This window comes from Phyllostomus discolor, chromosome 7, assembly GCF_004126475.2.
Source record: "Phyllostomus discolor isolate MPI-MPIP mPhyDis1 chromosome 7, mPhyDis1.pri.v3, whole genome shotgun sequence".
Taxonomy (NCBI): domain Eukaryota; kingdom Metazoa; phylum Chordata; class Mammalia; order Chiroptera; family Phyllostomidae; genus Phyllostomus; species Phyllostomus discolor.
Genome location: NC_040909.2, coordinates 75,678,071 through 75,695,696, shown reverse-complemented (window position 1 = coordinate 75,695,696; position 17,626 = coordinate 75,678,071). Strand labels below are relative to the sequence as shown.

The following is a 17,626-nucleotide window of genomic DNA, read 5'->3' as shown; positions in this document are numbered from 1 at the left end:
CAAAGGTGGCAAATGATTACGCCCAATAGAAATATACCTGCACTGTTCTGAAACTTTCCGTCATCAAAAAACATTGAAGGTACATTGAGGTCCCTTTCCTATTATAAATTACTTCCCTTATCCTCAATGTGATGGAGTTCTCACAGGCCTGGTGTTCACTTTTCCAGTCCAAAAAGTTACACTTATTTAAAAAGTACTCCTGAAGTACTGCCACAGAGAAGATGGTGCATCCACATGGAAACATACCTGGTATGGATGAGTCTCTTTGTCTTACTATTTCAGTTCAAGGTGTGTACAACTCTCTCTATAAAATTATTATAACTTATAAAATTCAGATTCTGTTTTCTGATGCATTTTAGGTGAAATTGGTTTTGAGAAAGCCACTGAGATCTAAATATGCAGAGGCAGGAAGTTACATATAAAATCTAGCATGCATTCTTGAAAACAACAGAGGTCATGTACATGGGAAAGGCAGAAGGACTAAAACTGTACAATATATGCAGGAAAGATTAGATCACTGGGATATTCTAAGGAGGGGGTGGGGAAAGCTTGGGACTGACAGATGGGACTGTCACTGTGCCAAGGTTGGAAGAAAGTAGAGCAGTAGAGATGAGCTGTAGCGTGGAGTGAGGAGCAGAAGGCAGGTGAATAATAGATTGAAAAGTAGGGTGTATGTGGACATGGAAGGACTATGTATTTGAAGTTTTACCATTAATGTCTGGGTTCAGAGGTTCCACAAGAGGGATGGAGAGATCTATTGGGAATAGAATTTTATTAGGACATCCATTCCTAATAAAATGTTAGACAAAAAAGAAAAGGGAATGCTAATAAGTGGAAATTTTTATTTTTAGGTTTATGTAAGTGGGTACAGACTGGTCATAGTTATGTGTGACATGAGGCAGACATTTAGTATACAATATCAAAAATGCTTTTCCTGTTTCAGTAATATTCTCCTGTAGGAGTAAACCTCCGAAACCACAAAATTAGCATGTCTTCAGGTTTTTATTCTTAGCATTGAATTAATGACCCCCTCCCCACATTTTTTTGGTCAAAACATGAAATTTGTGATATTTAAATTCATTATGTACAAAAAAGTGACAATTTCATATGGTTGAACTTAATACTTCTAGACTTCTAAAGGTTTTGTTTTTTTGTTTTAATGCCCCTATTTGATGGCTGCTGTTTACTTCTGAGTGTCTGAAACACTGCTTGGAAAATAGATTTTGCACTATTTATATGTTATGTTAATTCATGTTATATTAAAAGTATTCAAAGGTTACCATTGTATCTCAAACCAGTCATTTTTCAAAAGATTTTATTTATTTTTAAGAGAGGTGAAAGGAGGTAGAAAGAGGGGGAGAGAAACATCCATATGAGAGCTAAACATCAATTGGTTACCTCTTGTTTATACACCCTGATCAGGGACCAAACCTGCAATCCAGGCATGTGCCCTGACCCGAAACTGAACTGGTGACCTTTCGCTTTGCAGATGATCCCCAACCAAGTGAGCCATGCCAGTCAGGGCAAACCAGTCCTCTTTCAAAGTTAGTTAATTGGTACAAACTTTTATGAAGGGTCTCTCCTTTCTTTTCTGCCAAGCATCTTTTATTTTAGATTTTAGTTTTGTGTAATCACCAAGCAATGCATCTACCTGCTTTTCCATTTGCTTTGTAGACAGGATACTTGGCACATCTAATCTTGCTGGCTTCCCTGGCCCTCAGCTGACTCTAAATCTAGTCGCACACCTTTCTTTAAACCCTGGCCTCTAATTTTAAACATACTCCCTAATTCTCCCATTTTATTTTTACCTTACAACCTAGTGATATACTATAGGCAGTTCAATCTTGACAGACGGAAAATAAACCTGTGTGGGACATTCAAGTGTCAAATGACTGTCTCACGCTTGCCATAATTACTGACTTTATGATTAGTTTGTATTGGAGGAATCTACATAACAAAAGGGAACTGCTTGTGATGTGAAGTTGGTCTCTGACTATAGTAGTATCATAAAACTCTTACCCAAGCCCTAGCTTGTTCTTGCTGCTGAAAGTCTTGGGGGTGCTATTATGTGGTTTTGGAATACTGTATTATAGTTTATAATGAAGAATCTTTTGTTTCAGATATTGTACTTGTAACTAGTTAACTTCATAAAAAACTTTATTTAGCTATTCCAAAAATGCTCAATTCATTATGCTAACTGAAATAAGCCAGTGACAGGACAAATACTGCCTGATTCTACTTATATGAAGTATCAGAAGCGGTCAAACTGATAGAAACAAAGTAAAATGGTGTCTGCCAGGGCTGCATGGAGGGGGGACATGGGAAGGTGGGGTTCAACAGGTATAATTCCAGGTTAGCAAGATGAAGAAGTTCTAGAGCACTGTGCCCAACATTGTGTCTGTTGTCGCATGCTATTGTGCTCTTGAAATTGTGTTAATAGGGTAGATCTCATGTTAAGTATTCTTACCACAATAAAAAAATACTCTTTGGATGACACAATAGACTAGAAAAAACCCCACTCAGTTGACCCTTTCTGTTTCACTTGCTTTCACTGTTTTTATCCCCATGCCTTGCTTTAATGACTACTTCAGATATAGAGCTTTGCAACTTGTGTTTTTGTAGGAAGTAGCTGAAGGACTGGCATTCTCTCTATACTAGCTCAGAATTTAGAGTTCTACATTCTTTTTCTTAACATTTTTTTAAAGGGAAAAATGATTTTGTTAAGTTTTTGGAGCTTGCTGCTTGGGAAGGACTTCTAGCTGTCTTACTGTTATATCCCTGGTTCTTTCTAATGCCTGAGTATCCACCCAGTCCTTCTGGCCCCTCTTGTAGTTGTTGTTATTAATGTTTTTGTTTTAAAACTATCAAAAGTTTAAGAACATAGACACACTCCTGCTCTGCTCCCCTCTGCCACCGCCCTGATTGTGGCAGAATAAGAACTAGAAAGTGCCACTCCAGCAGCTGCCACAGTTGAAATGAATAGTTCGCGATGGGCAACAAAAGGAGATGACCAGTTAATAGTTATTGACCATTTCAGTTTGCCACCCAGATAGTGCCAGTCATTGTTCTATTGCTGTAATTTCTTATGCTATAGAGCTTTTGTTTCTGAAGCCTCAGGGAAATGACTTTCATACCATCACCTCATTTCATCTAGAAGCAAAGCTTAAGGTTAGTGCTGATAATGTTTCCTCCAGTAACACCTCCCCAGGGAAATTAGGAGGCACAGAATCACCATACTAGGCCCAAAGATTTAGGAAAACAAGGTAGGTCTGTGGACTTTCCCTTTGCTTCTTTGAAGAGGACATGATATGTCTTCCCAGTAAACACGCAAGAGGCTTAATTCTGAAAGCTTCGTATGGCCCCTGTGTAATTGTTACAGATCAGGGAATGTGAGATGATGTAAGTCAGCAGAGACTAGGAATAACGCAGAAAATATAGAATTAGTAGACAACTCTAGGCACCAGTAGGTTAGCACTTCAAGAGTTAAAACTATAAGGGATGTTCATGATTTGCTGACCTCCTGTCTAACTTTTCCTTAGGTTTCTGGTCTATTCCCAAAAGTGCTATGTTTATAAGAATTAACAAAATGTTTTATTCCCCTCTTGTCTTGGTCCCAAGGATAAAAATTATCACCTAGAATTGAGAAAGATTCTCAATCTTGTTTTTTAAGAAATGTTCAAGAGGGAGCACAGCAGGTCAGACACGTCAGGCACCTCCCAGCCAGATGCAGAGACTGAGGCCCTGCCCAGGGTCACCCCACCATCCTTGTGGTTTGTTACATTTCTCATTCTCTTGTCAACAATCATTACCTAGGAGAGACGTTCAGATTACTGTTCCTTGAAAAAATACTTGAAAGAAGAATTTTAAGAATTTAATTCACTTGGTTGAAATAGCAAATAAGTGGCCGTTAGGGAAACACCCTTCCATGGAAATAATAGATAATTCAGAAAGAGATATAGACAAAGGAAGAGCACTGTAGGATCTGAGCCTCAGAGGAAATACTGTAATTATTGTGCTAGAAGACAGAAGTGGGATGGTGACAGGACAGGAGAGAGCAAGTCTAAAACTGTGACAACCATAGGCCTTTGCTTGTACTACCTTCATTTATCAGGTTAGAAGAAAGAGAAGGTGGGAGAAAAGAGTGGCCAGCCTCACTGGAGCTAGTGGGGTATGTGGCTGGGAGCCTCCAGAACTACAGTGAAGTGTCAGGGATGGGACACACCAGCCTGTACAATGGGGTGGTGCTCCTCCCATTAGTTTGTGTGAGGACCCCTCAGTGTCCCAGCAGGTGGTAACAGCCCCACCCAGGCAGGTAATGATAGGAAGGAGCCCGGTGCTGTCTCCTAATCTGCTGGGCTTGTCACAGGATAATGGAAGCAGCCAGGTAGAAGGTGGAGGGCCTCAAGCTCAAGGGCTCTGGAGCTCAGGTGGATGCTGCATCTGCTTCTAGAACTAAACACTGGTTTCCATGTTTGCCAATTTTTGACTTCAATATAAAAATGACATAGTTTGAGGTGAGGGCTCCATAGCTCAGGGCTTAGAGCACTGGTCTTGTAAAAATGACATAGTTTGAAAAAAAATCCCACAGGAAAAATGTATTTCCCATACTTTTCTTTTAAGATGTAGTACTATTTTATACCACTCTCTCCTTTCCCCCCATACCCAGAATAAGTTGGCCACAACAGCTTCCCTTCGGTTCTGAGGACCATCTACTCAGCCCTTTCCTCTGCCTAGGACTCTTGCCCAGCTCCCGGGCCTCTCCCAGGCTGCTCCATCCTCAGGTTTTAGGCATAAAGCCTCTTTGTCACCAAGGGTCTCCCTAAGCCCACATCCTCCCACTCCACTGCCACCCCCCTGGTCTAAATCCCCCAGTAGTCTAAACTGTCATGTTATTTCAGCATATTTGTTTAATATCTCTTTCTCTAACTAGATTGGAAAGCCAGACCCTGAAGGCAGCTCTGCTCACTTTTGTATGCATGCATCAGGGCATCCTTGTAAGACTAGTAAATATTTGGTGAGTGAATGAATTAAATCCTCATACTTAGGGTATGAACGTGGCCAGTGCTTCTAATTCCATTCTGCTGGACATTTATAAACTGCAGTTTTAAGGAAAGAAACATAGCTCTCATAATTCATTATACTATGCTCTAACAATAGTCAAGAACATACAGAAAATGCAGAAGCGTATTTTGCAGGTACCCTTTTATTTAATTAAGTCAGCATCGTTAAAGTGTCAGAACTAAGTCAGGGCCAGGAAATAAGACCTTCAGGTTAAGCCAAACTGTTATCACCATTCCTCATAGGTATGAGCTGGTCCAGCGATACGTGCGAGTACTTCCTGTAAGCAGATACTGCACCTCCAGGAAGTCACCTTACTGAACTATAATATCATTAGCTCATCCGACATATTGGACATCACTGACATGTGAGAAGTCAGAACATAAAGAACTCATTGCCTTTTTAAAATCTAAGTTTGATGAATGTTCAGCTGACTTATTTTTCCTCTTGAAAGATTTTCTTGTCTTGCCAATTTAGGGTCGTTTTTTTAATTCCCAAATAATGATAGTCAATAGAACAGTCCCTCTCAAGATTACTTGACTTGATTCATACTTATTAGTTATTAAAACCCAAAGTCAGGCATGAGTCAGTGCACGTTATGGATCCCGGTGAAACTTACTACCACCAGTTTTAGGAAAAATCTTAACCTCTGCCAAGGTGTTGCAAAGGGTTAGGAATTTGAAGTTCTGCAATTCTATTGGACAAAAGGATTCTCTTTCTCTTTTGCAAATCAAAAGTGTAGTTTGTATTCTATCTTTATTTCTTTTCTGTATTGTCCTCACATCTTTGAAAACAATTTTAGATTACTTTTCCCATGAACTCTTTGTTTCTTCTACTGAGCTCTGGTTAATTTTCTATTTTTAGCATAAGTAATTTTTGCAGGAAGGTGCAGTCCTAGTAATGCCTTACAAGTCATTTTAATGAAGAGGCTGTTAAATGGGTAAAGAAATTTGGGGATGAATTTACCTAGCATGGGAATTTATAGCTAACGAGTATTATTTTCAGTGGTTATGCCATCTTTGTTCCTTCTCTCTGCCTATCACCCATTCCTGCCTGTTACCGCCAGCCCTTCTACAAACTAATTCCAGAGGTTGGTTAGAATACTCAAACTCTAAAGCCCTGGCTGATATAGCTCACTGGTTTGAGTGCAGGCCTGTGAGCCAAAGAGTCACTGGTTCAATTCCCAGTCAGGGCATGTGGGGCTGCATGAGAGGCAACTACACATTGATTTTTCTCTCCCTCTCTTTCTCCCTTCCTTTCCCTTTCTCTAAAAATAAATAAATAAAACCTTTTCAAAAAATACTCTAGCTCTGAGTTGCAGAAAAGTTACCATGAACAAGGACTGACATTTGCTTCTTTCTTCACAGGAGTGTGGAGGGGGCGTTGTAAGAGTTGAATGAGAGAGTGAGTGTCACAGGGCTTTTTAAACTGTAAATCACTAGATAGAGTTAATGTTTCCGAAAGCACATCAACTCTGCAAGTACCATTCCCCCAAGTGAAAGCTGATAGAAGACTGAGAAGCAAACTGGGATGTAGGTAAAGATGGGGGATGGGGAAAGGGAAAGCAGGCTTGGGAGCAGAAAGAGGGATAAGCAAGAGGAAAAAAGTTAATCCCCCAAGCTTGACTACTGTGTACAGACATGAGCATGTGTCAGAACTCACCCCCTTCCTAGCCTCAGATCTGGGTGAAGTCAATAGACTGTCAACAGGCTATTATACTTTTTAACAGAAAAGAAAATTAACAGAGAAATATGTATCTATCTATCTATCTATCTATCTATATATCTTGGCATGTATATTTTAAACTACAGTATAGAATAACACAAATTTTATCTTTAGAATGTTTAAATATGTTAGTATAGGTCACCAGTATTCTCCATTTTGTATTGCACATGAAAATTTAAATGCATATTTCTCCTTTTTACCTAAAAGCACCCATTTCCCATGCGTGAAAGTGAGGAACCTGCTCTGATTTCCTCACATTTTTTTTTAGAGAAAATCATGCTTCTCTGTACCAAGGGGCCCAGGATGTGTCCCTGGGCCAAGTAGTCACTGAGAATTCTCTGTATGGGTGTCCAGAGGGAGCAGCTGAAACCAGAAAGATTACCTGGGTGGCAACTCAGCCCTGCCCCTGCAGAAGATAAAGCTGGGTTGTAATGGCCCCCAGAGGTTTCACTGGGGACACAGAGAAATTCCTGGCCCAGCCCCTGCCCTTCAACTCTGATCTCTATCACCACACTGTTTGACAGGTCATTGCACAGTAAATGGGAACATACTGTGTTATGAGAACTTTGTATTATAAAATGTCCTGAGGCTATCTTGTTTCTAAAGATCTTTCTTTAAAAAACTCTTCATCTAGCCTTTCCAAGTCCAGGCCCATTCAGAAACTGCATCATGGAGGTGTGCATGTGTTATAATGATTAACAGGTCAGTTCAAGCAGTACAGTTGGAGTGAAAATTAGTCTGAGGCAATGAAATAACATGAGGGTCACACAGTTTTCCAAACCTTGGGGCCACAAAAAATATACGCTTTTTTGAACCTGGAATCACGTAGTTATGACTTTCTACCTCGATTAAACAGAGAGGGCAAGGAGAGGTGCTGCATGTAGTGTGAATGGGATATGAGATAACACTCAATTCTGTGTAAACCTACGTGGTGAAAACTGGAGGAAAAACAACAATCAAGGTTGGCAATAAGCTAAGTTTGGGAGGCACACATTGGCCTTGTTTTAACTGTAGAAATCTGAGTTTATTTCAACAGTACAAACTCTAGCAGACCATCATATTTAGCTCTGAAATAGGACATTTTCCTGATTTTGTGACTATGAAGCATTAAAGCAGCAATTACATTTTAGTAAAGCTGCTTTTGTGATGAAAACCCCCTACTGTAATGTTTTTCGGAAACCCAAAGGTGTAATGGCATTTGTGGTTCATCTTGTGTACGCCATATAAATTTCAGCTTTGATCTAGAGAAACTTTGTTTTTGGGCAAGTGGTGAGTTCTGCATGTATCTGACAGAGCTGGTGGCCTCTTCCTCTGGGCAGCCCAAGCAGCCTGCTCATGACTTTCCATTATGGATTACACTGACTGCCAATCTCACTTCACTCAAGACACTAAACTGGACGCTTACAAGACCAGTGCCTAGCAAATCTTTGAGATGCTTTTCTTATTATAGATGAAATATGAACATTGTGTTTAGGAACAAGATCCAACAAATGCCAAAGGTATTTATGTAAGTCATTCAGCTTTAGTACAACGGCCTCTTGGGAATTAACCAAATAAGCTTTTAATAATGTTGCCCTTCTATCTTGGTTGGTGTTTCACATTTATTTGGATAATATACTCCATTCAAAATAAGCTTCTTTATCAGGAATTTAATTAATATGCAAGGAATCAAGACTGCCTCCAAAATAGTGCAACTCTTTGAAGTCCAATCTTCTTAGGATTTTCCTGTGTGCCAAAACAAACTTACTCAAGCCAAGGAAAACACATTCACTTTCTAGCATCTTTAAAACAATCACTTATGCCACAGATTAACAAAATATTTTGTTAGTTTATAAAAATTTGTAAATAAGGTAAAAGTTTTGCCAAATTTACTGTAGCAAGTCAATTAAATTTTCATCTCAATTGCTTGGTCAAGAAGTCCCTCCTGTTTAACTTTTTACATGGTACCAGAGCTTTGTTGAATCAGTATATCAAAATTTTATACATTTACTTCCATCCACTTCAGGCCAGGTTCAAGCTTCATGTGGGGAGTCAGTCAAAACATGCTGAGATATACCCATAGAAGCTAGAGCTTAGGGTTCAAAGAGTGCAAGGCAGGAGCACCAGATAGTGGGTTCCCACCCCCTGCTGTTCATCCCAGAGATTAGAGAATCAGTTCAGCTCTGGATTGATAGATTACCCTGTAAAGGTGCAAATGCCCCAAAGGATGACACTTTTAGCCTTTATCCATCATTGGTTAAATTGTCAGTAGCATTCTGGTTTGGATTTTCAGAAAAGACACTCAGATGCCAGCCCATTTGATAAGATTTGTTTCTTATTTCAGTGAAATATTGACTTTAATTATTCTTTGCAACAATTGATTGCATACTATGTATACAAAATTATGACTGGGACCCAGTCCTTTTCATTATAGTCTGGTTGGGACAGATACAACAGTTAGTTTCCTGTTGGATGATTGGCACCTTGCTATGAGGTTAGGTGGCCCATACGAAGAGCTTAATCATAAACCTGGGGCTGGAGGCATGATTCTGCAGGTGGTTTCCAGCATGAGAACCAAAAGATGCATGCTTGTTTTCCAGAAGATGGAGAGGGTGCAAAAGACAATGGCCCACACGTACTTGGGGTACTGTAAAATGTTTGGCATGGCTGGAAAAGAGAGTGCTAAATAGGGATGTTGACAGATGAGGTGAAGAAACAAGCTCACTGACCCATAAGGGGGAATTGGGACATTATCCCAAAGACAGAGGAGAGCTTTCAGTAGTCTTAAACAGTGGAATTACCTGATCAAATTTAGAAAGATCACTCTGGTGCAGTGAGGAGTAAGAAGCAATCAAACTGGAGAAAAATTAAGTGGTAACCTCCTAACTAGTGGTCTAAGAAAGGGTCCATGGCCTGAGCTAAGGGATGCAGCAGGGATGGAATAAAAGGGAATGTAAGGTGAGAGCCTCCTGCACAGACTCAACAGGACTTGATGGTTGGTTGAGTAAGTGCAGAAAACCTAGAAAGGGGAGAGTCAGTGTGATTCTGGATGGCCAACTGGATGGATGGTGGGCCTGTTTACTCACAGAGGGACCCAAGAGGAAGGTGCAGGTTTAGAGAGGAAGATGAGTTGGGATTGGATTTTTGACTGCTTGAATTTTGAGGAGCTGGCCCAAAAGACAACAGGGAACAGGGCCTTGGAACTCAAAATGACTTGCACTATGCATAGGGAACTCAGACCAGAACTCCAAAAAACAAAGATACTTATGAGGCATGCCAAGAAAGGAACTGTATGCACATGATGTTAGAAACAGCTCTTTTTAAGAAACATGAATAAAGCAGTTCTCACTTTAAGGGACTGGGAATCTGTTGCTTTAGGATAATGCAATTCAGGTATCAGAATGTCTGCACTTGAATTTGTGAAATTTATGCTTTCGAAGATTTGTGCTCAAGGGACCTACCCAGTGAGCAAGAACTGTTGGCCTGTTTCTTTCTTGGCAACACAGTAGAACAAAATACCACTCTTGAAAATTATTATGCTAAAGAATATCATTTGGCAAACATTTATTTAGTGTCAGCTCTGTCCAAACATGGCACTAGGTCCTAGAAATACAGAGACAAGTAAGAAACAAAACCTTTCATGTAGAGCAAATCCGCTGGTGGGGTGGTAGTGCACCTGTGCAGCAGGCAGGTGCCGTGAGTGCAGTGGGGCTGCAGGTTTGAGGGGCTCACCTGGAAGCACCTAAGCCAGCCTGGGCAAGCTTGTCACAGACACTGTCTAGAACTCTTCGAATGAGCATCTCTCCCTGCCTGGAATGCCCTCTCCTCCTAGCCCCTTTCCTTTGCATAACCCCTGTTAGTCTTTTGTAGTTACACTGGAGGTCCAGAGGAGACACGGACTAAATTAAGAAAACCTAACAAAATGTCTCTCCAAATAAATAATTTTACCCTGACGATAGGAATGCTATCAACAGAATATTCATAGAGTAGATAATAATTTCATGCAAAAGTAAGGAAGTTCTTTCTGGAAGCAGTAGTATATAGTCATGTCATCGTGCTATTCCTTTCTTTAAAAAAAAACCTTAAAATTTTCATAATGAAATCATTTTAATTTAAATCACACTTTAATTTAAAATTATTTCTGCATAGGAGCTATAAGGTAGGACTTTTGATGGTAGTGGGATCTCATTAGCAGTATTTGGATACAGAAACATTAAAATTAGCTATTTTGCAATAAATTTTTGGCACTGTTTCCAGATATGGAAGCAGTGTAGACAGGGCTAAGCATTTCCCTGTGTACATTATGCATGAGGCCACAGCCCCTCCCCTTTCGTCCAAGGATAGTGATGGGGATGATACATTTTGGCCCCGTGCAGGGTCGATGTGTCTTGAGTGGTTACCTGGAGCCTGGACCTGTGCTGTGAACTTCACATCTATTATTTCATCTAATCCTTACAGCAGCCCTGTGGGTTGGTAAGCAACAGGCATAGAAATGTCACAAAATAAGAGATCCATCTAGCATGGTTCCCAGGCAGCATAACATCAGAAGCCTTTACCTTCCACTTGATTTTGAAAATTCAGGTAGGAATTTTCTTCTTTAACCCACATGTGCTCCTTCAGCTCATGAAAGAAGCTTTGTCTGAGAATGGGATTATATAGTCACATATGTCATTGTACCTCTGTTTCACTGAACAGACATTATTCACTCAGCAGCTACAAATCTTGTGGGCACAGCAAACATAAACAGATGTCAGTATAGCATGGTAAATTTTAGGAAGAAACTGTGAAAATACAAAGGAAGGAGGAACACGTAACCTGAGCTGTGGAGAGTGAGTTGAGATGCGGCTGGAAGGAAGGCAGCATGGTGTATGAGTGTGTCCCTGAGTTCTTCTGGGCAGTCGGGCAGTGATAGGGCTTCTGCAGTGCAGCCCACCCACCCTCTCCACAGGTCTCAGGTGCTTAAAAACTCCTGGCCCACTCCCAGTCCTAAATTAATTTGTCTTTGGGCAAGACTCAGAAGTGTGCATTTTAGAGGCATCCCAGGTTATTCTCAGGCACACCAAAGGTCAGTAAGTATAGGTCAAGTTTTGATAGAAATGACATTATGAAAGTTTGGGAACTGAATTTTCCTACTCATAGCCTTGGGGGTTGGGGGAGAGGTCTTTTAAGGGATTTGAAGAGCGCTATCAGCCTTTGAGTTGGATTTAAGAGGTGCCAAGACCCGAGGCCTGGTCTGTCAAGGCCTCTCCTCAGGGAGAGGATAGACACCTAGTCAAGGATAGGGTGGTACAGACACAAAAGATAAAATTCATAGGAGTTGGTGGACTGGAAGTGGTGGGTAAGAAACAGGTGAATCTAAGATATTAGTGTCTGATATGTCAATGGCATGGCCCTCAGTACTGTTGGTGAAAAGGTTCATTTATTCTAGAACATAGATCTTTGTCAAACATATTAAAAAAGTAATCTTTCCCAGTCTCTTACTCCACTCAATAAAATGGGGGTAAGGAAGTGGGCAACCAGACCAGATTTTTACCAGATTGTCACAGAAAGCACAAGTCCAGTCCTCTGCTGCAGTTTGACATCCCTTTTGTTTGCCTGTTTTCAAATCTGACATCCCATTCTTATTCCAGCGATGTTTCTAATAGAAATTGTTCAGTTAGAAAACATAGTGAAACATTGCTACCAGTTTACTTTTCCAACTCTAGGTGTGTGTGCAGAGAGGATGGTGGACTGAAAGGGACAGTGCCCCAGTGTGTAAACATCAGGAACATGCAATCAAAATTCACACCCTATTGAAGGACCCGTGAGAAGCTCAAGTCAGAGCAGTCACCCTGGTCTTCTCAGAGTCACTTACCATTCAATACCTACACACTTGGGACTGCACTGGGCCAGGAGGGGGAGGAAGGAAGGGCTTAGAACTGGTTGGAATTAACTTATATTCACAGGAAGGAGTTCAGTAACACAGAGCAGTTTACTTTAAGCTCTTTGTTTCTTAGTACTTTTCCTCATTCCATGCAGGTTTCCAAGCAGTTTCCATAATTGTCTAAATGGTCAGTCTTACAAGAATTAAAAAGGAATAGGTTGGCTTGTTCAGAAAGCAGTTCCAAATACTTTTTAGTTAGCTACATAGTATAGTAATATTTCAGAGGTTTTATTTTTAATGTTACTGTACAGATGACAGTAAAAGCATTTTTCAAAATTATCTTATTCTTCTTACTCTTCAGTAAATTAGAGTAACTTTCAACCTATTGTTAGAATGGTGAAAATCTGATTAAGGAGTGAACAGTCACTAATGTTTAATTCCATAGACAAAAACAAGGGAAAAGAGCATTTTTAGGGATTTTCTTTTTCCCCCCTTCAGAATCTTCAGTGATGTGTTAATTTCATGGTGGTAAAGTTGTTGCAAAACTTTACTGTTGAAAAGTTTTCTTTAATTACAGTTGCTATATTTGTAACAGTTGTTACAGTTACAGAGCCTCCAGGTTTTTTGGTACCCAATAAGATCTTAAAGATATTTCAAGTGAAATAGAAGACGTAAGCCAACAAAGAAAATAAAGTCTCAAGCAAGTATCCCCCAGTTTGTGTGAATGTGTGTAGATGAGTCTATGTGGACATCAGTGTGTGCGGATGAAATGCTGAGTTAGGAGGAGGAGGAGGAGGAAAACTAGAGACAGGATGAATATTAAGGGTTCCTCATGTAATTAGTACGTCTGGTGCAGATGGAATTGGCATGGAATGATTTCATAAAGAATTGGAGCCATGAGTAATATTTTGAAGGGAAGAGAAGGCGTGCTTTTGTCACAGGGGCAAACGGAGATTTCACCAGGTGGGAGAAGAATAGCATACTGGTGACTCAGTCTGAAGAGAACGAAAAACACTCAAAGGCAGTAAAAAGCTCAGCAGTGCTCATTGTCAGTGGGCAGTATTGTCCTTGTGGCTTGCTGGGGAAGCTCTTTTAGCTACATAGACTTATTACTCCTCTCCTAGTGTTCTGTGTTGAGGTTCCCTAGTGAGTCCATTGCCAATAGAACCTGGAAACAAGGGTCTGTCAAATGCAGACACCTCATCTCACCACTAGGAGAGATGATCCAGAAAGTTAGTAAACTTGTGGAGCGCAGTTGATGATGTCACTCCGAAACTCCTGAAAATTGATGCTGTCGATATGTAAAAAAAATAAAATAAAATAACAGGGGAGTAAGAGACTTAGAGGTACTGGATATAACCCAATTTAGACTCAAGAGCTTCATGCTCGTTTGGAAAATCTTAACAAACATATACTCAGGCCCCTGTGGACTGCACACCCCCCTGCTGCTGCATGTCATCTAAGACTCACAGAATGTTGTGCTCTGCAGTGGCATGAGCTCCGCTGAGTCATGGGTAGGGAAGAGGACAATTAGATAAGGGTACTGACTGCTCAAGGATCTGAAAAGCACCATCAGGTGTTATGCAACATGCAAGTGGAAGCCACCTCAGTTCCCAGGAAGTTAGTAACATGAGCAAAACAACATCTGAGAAGAACGATTTTCACTGCTGTGCATAGTAGTAGGAGTTGGGACAGAACCATCAAGGACATGAGTAAATCTATCCAGCCATAAGGAACTTGAAATTTATAAAGGAGAACTCATCTTGTGTACAACAGGTTGTGTCCAAGGGAGTTAAAATGCTAAGGATCTGAGCATTGTTAGCTAAGAGCACAAGGAGACAGTGAACACTGGTGGGGATATTTGGGGGAGGCGGATAATGAATCTTTTGATTCATGGACATTTAAGGAGGAACAAAACAGTGAGAGCTGACATTCCTGTAAGAAGGGTAACTCTGAAGGCTTGTGCAGTCCAAAGTAAATGAAAACATTAAAATCAAAGATTTATGTCATCTCCATAATGCAAGAGTCATTAGGAAAGTGACTAAAGAGGGCTGGGGTAGAGAAATTTACAAGGAATGGTCCAGGATAGTAACCCGTGTGTAAAAAGAAGCATGGAATTATTTTATCCTCAGATAAACTATCCTAATCTAAGACAAGATATACCAGGTTGATTGTGGTTATAACTAGCATCTGTTTGCATAATTCCATGATCTAAAATCAAATTAGCAAATCCTTTTTTTTCATTTACTTTTTTAATAGAGTAGCTATTGCAGTACCTAGCTGGTCAGCCATAGGGTATTCAGAGCTTTCGTTAAATGCTCATGCTTCCTGTTGGTTTTGACTAAGCCCATATAAAAGAATGAAATGAATATTTCTAACTTTTTTGCCTTAGCAAAGGTATCTTTCATTTTTATTAGCTGCTGTGTGTGCAAAATAGATCAAGAGAATGAGCATATGCCTTGCATGGAGATACCTTTCTTACTAGTAAAACGGGAGTGAAAACCTTGCAGTGGCTGATTCCAAACCTTGTCATCTGGGGTTGCTCCTACAGGAGGATATTCAGAGGCATTTTGCCTGTGTGGAGTCAGGTAGCAAGGAGAACAGTGAGTTAGGAGGCCTGCAAGAGCACTTGGGTTCAGCTTAGGATCAAAACCAAGGGGGTGCCAGGCATCTCTTTTGTGTTTATTACATTCCACGAGTATCATCTGCATCCTTTCTTTCCCTGGTTCCTGCTCTAACTTGTCACTTTTGTTGGACCCCCTCCTCTGGTTTGTAATAGAGAATCTACCCAGCCTCCAAAAGCTAGTGTGTTGAGCTTCCTTGCAAATCCTTAGTGGCAAGTCCCTGCTTGAAAAGAACCCCCCTTGCTCTGTCCTGCTAGAAAGCAAGCAGGGGTGGGGTGCTTGATGAGATCTAGGGGTGTCTGTTGAACAGTCAGATTTTGCTGTTCAGAGGTATCTGGTTACATGTATATTCTGTCCTAGTCCATCAACAGTTTTCTTATTGCTCATAAAAGAGGAAAATATGAAAAAATACTTTTATTAAATGACAAACATCTCAAATGAATCAAAATATAAAATTGTTTATATCCTACGCTCTTCAGGTATAAATTGTTCTTTCAAAATCATGGGTTACATTGAGTCATACTTTATAATGTTTGTCTGTAAGAGGACTCTGAATCAGCCAGAGATGTAAAAGCTTGAATTTTCAAGCCATGGAAATTAAGAAAGGATTTCTTTGTAGGTAAAAAAAAAATGAAATTTTTAGGTAAATTGATATACTTATAGTCCTTGTACCAAACAGGTATGAAGACCTTTAGGAACTTAAAATAGGCCATGTGTAACTGGATTTTCTCATAATGTTTGCAGGAATTTTTTCTTTTTTTCTCTTCTTTTTTCCCCCTTCCATTGAATCTCTGTGATTAGTATGAAATTCTACTTGCTTAAATCCTAAACAATTTTTAGAACTCTGAATTAGTAAGGACTGAACTAATGAGCTGTAAAGCCATACAGATTTTTTCCTGATCATGAAGTATAAATCTAAAGCTGGCTAGAATCATTTTTAGTAAGAATAAAATATTTACTTATGCAACACTTGGAGAGAAAATGATGCTTATGAATAGGTCATTTTTAGATTTCAGTGGCCTACTTTATGCTTCTCAGTATATACTTGATAGATAATAAAACCTCTAATTTTTATACCTTGCATAAAACCTAACATAAGTGTCAACACAGACATTATAGGTACTCCAAATATTTGGTTTTCATTGATTTGTCATATTTAAGTTGGTATTCTTCTTTAGAGATTGTGCATCTGCAGTACAAGGCTAAGATCTAAAAAGATTTCTGAGTTTATATTATCATTTCAGTATTCCATGTTTTATATATACACATATTTTTTTAAATCTCTATATGGAGATCACTGTGTAAGAGTTACTCAGTTTAATGGAAATGACCACTCATTATGGAAAGTCCTCTATGGTTAGTGACACTGATTTCCTAGCCCTTGGCCTAATTTACCCAGTAAAACTCAAGTGAAGGGAGGTGAGTAGATGAACGAGTTGCAGTTTGAGAGGTCCAGTGACTCATGACCTGGAGACCGTACCATCTTCCTGAACAGGCTCATATCAGGGCCTGAGAGCAAGAACCCAAGAGGAGGCCCATCTGCAGGTGACCTGAAGGATATCCACTCTTCCTCATGGTACTGTCACCATCCTTTGTTTGGTGATGAGGATGCTAGAGAGACTGAGGGACTTTTAGACTCAGCTGAGGTGGGAAATTTTATTCAAATACTGTCTATTTAAACATTGTTTACTCAGATTTCTCATCCCCAAAATTGGGTGACTTGGTACCTGGCAGCTTACAGGACATTGGGAGAATTAAATGAGATTAGTATATGTGAATGTTCCTAACACAGTAAGTTGTACTTAATGGTTTCTAAATAAACTGATACATACAGCAATTGAATACTTCCACGCTGAGTGTTGTGAAAAGACTGCCATATGCTGGAGCAGGACATTGAGGAGAAAACCAGCAGGTACTATATGATGCGACCTAGCAAAGGACACTAGATATATAAGAGCCCAGATGGTCCCTAAACACCTGGAGGAGCCATGAGAGACTTCAAGGGGTGACTCTTGAGCAGTCTTAAGGACACAAGTAGGTATTTCCAGGAATATGAAGGGGTGGAGGGGCTCTCAGAGAAGAGGTAACTGTCAAGGCAAAGCTGGAGGATTAAGAGCTCCCATTGGTCTCTTCCCTGTTGAATGCTGTTGTCGTTTATATTTGTGTAATCCCTGGACACAGAGGCAGTCCCGGAAGTTAGTGATTAAAAGCATGCAGTATCCCCTGCTCCCCACCTTTTCCACTTTCCACAGTTTCAGGTACCTGCAGTCAGCCATGGTCCAAAAATATTAAATGGAAAATTGCAGAAATAAATAATTCATAAGTTTTAAACTTACATGCCATGCTGAGTAACATGATGAAATCTTGTGCTGTCCAG

General features: G+C 40.1%; 1 protein-coding gene across 3 annotated transcripts in view; it reads left to right on the top strand.

Annotated features, from left to right (window-relative positions):
- JPH1 (junctophilin 1) overlaps positions 1-17,626 on the top strand; it is a 96,668-nt gene that overhangs the window by 7,203 nt on the left and 71,839 nt on the right. The window lies entirely within an intron of this gene.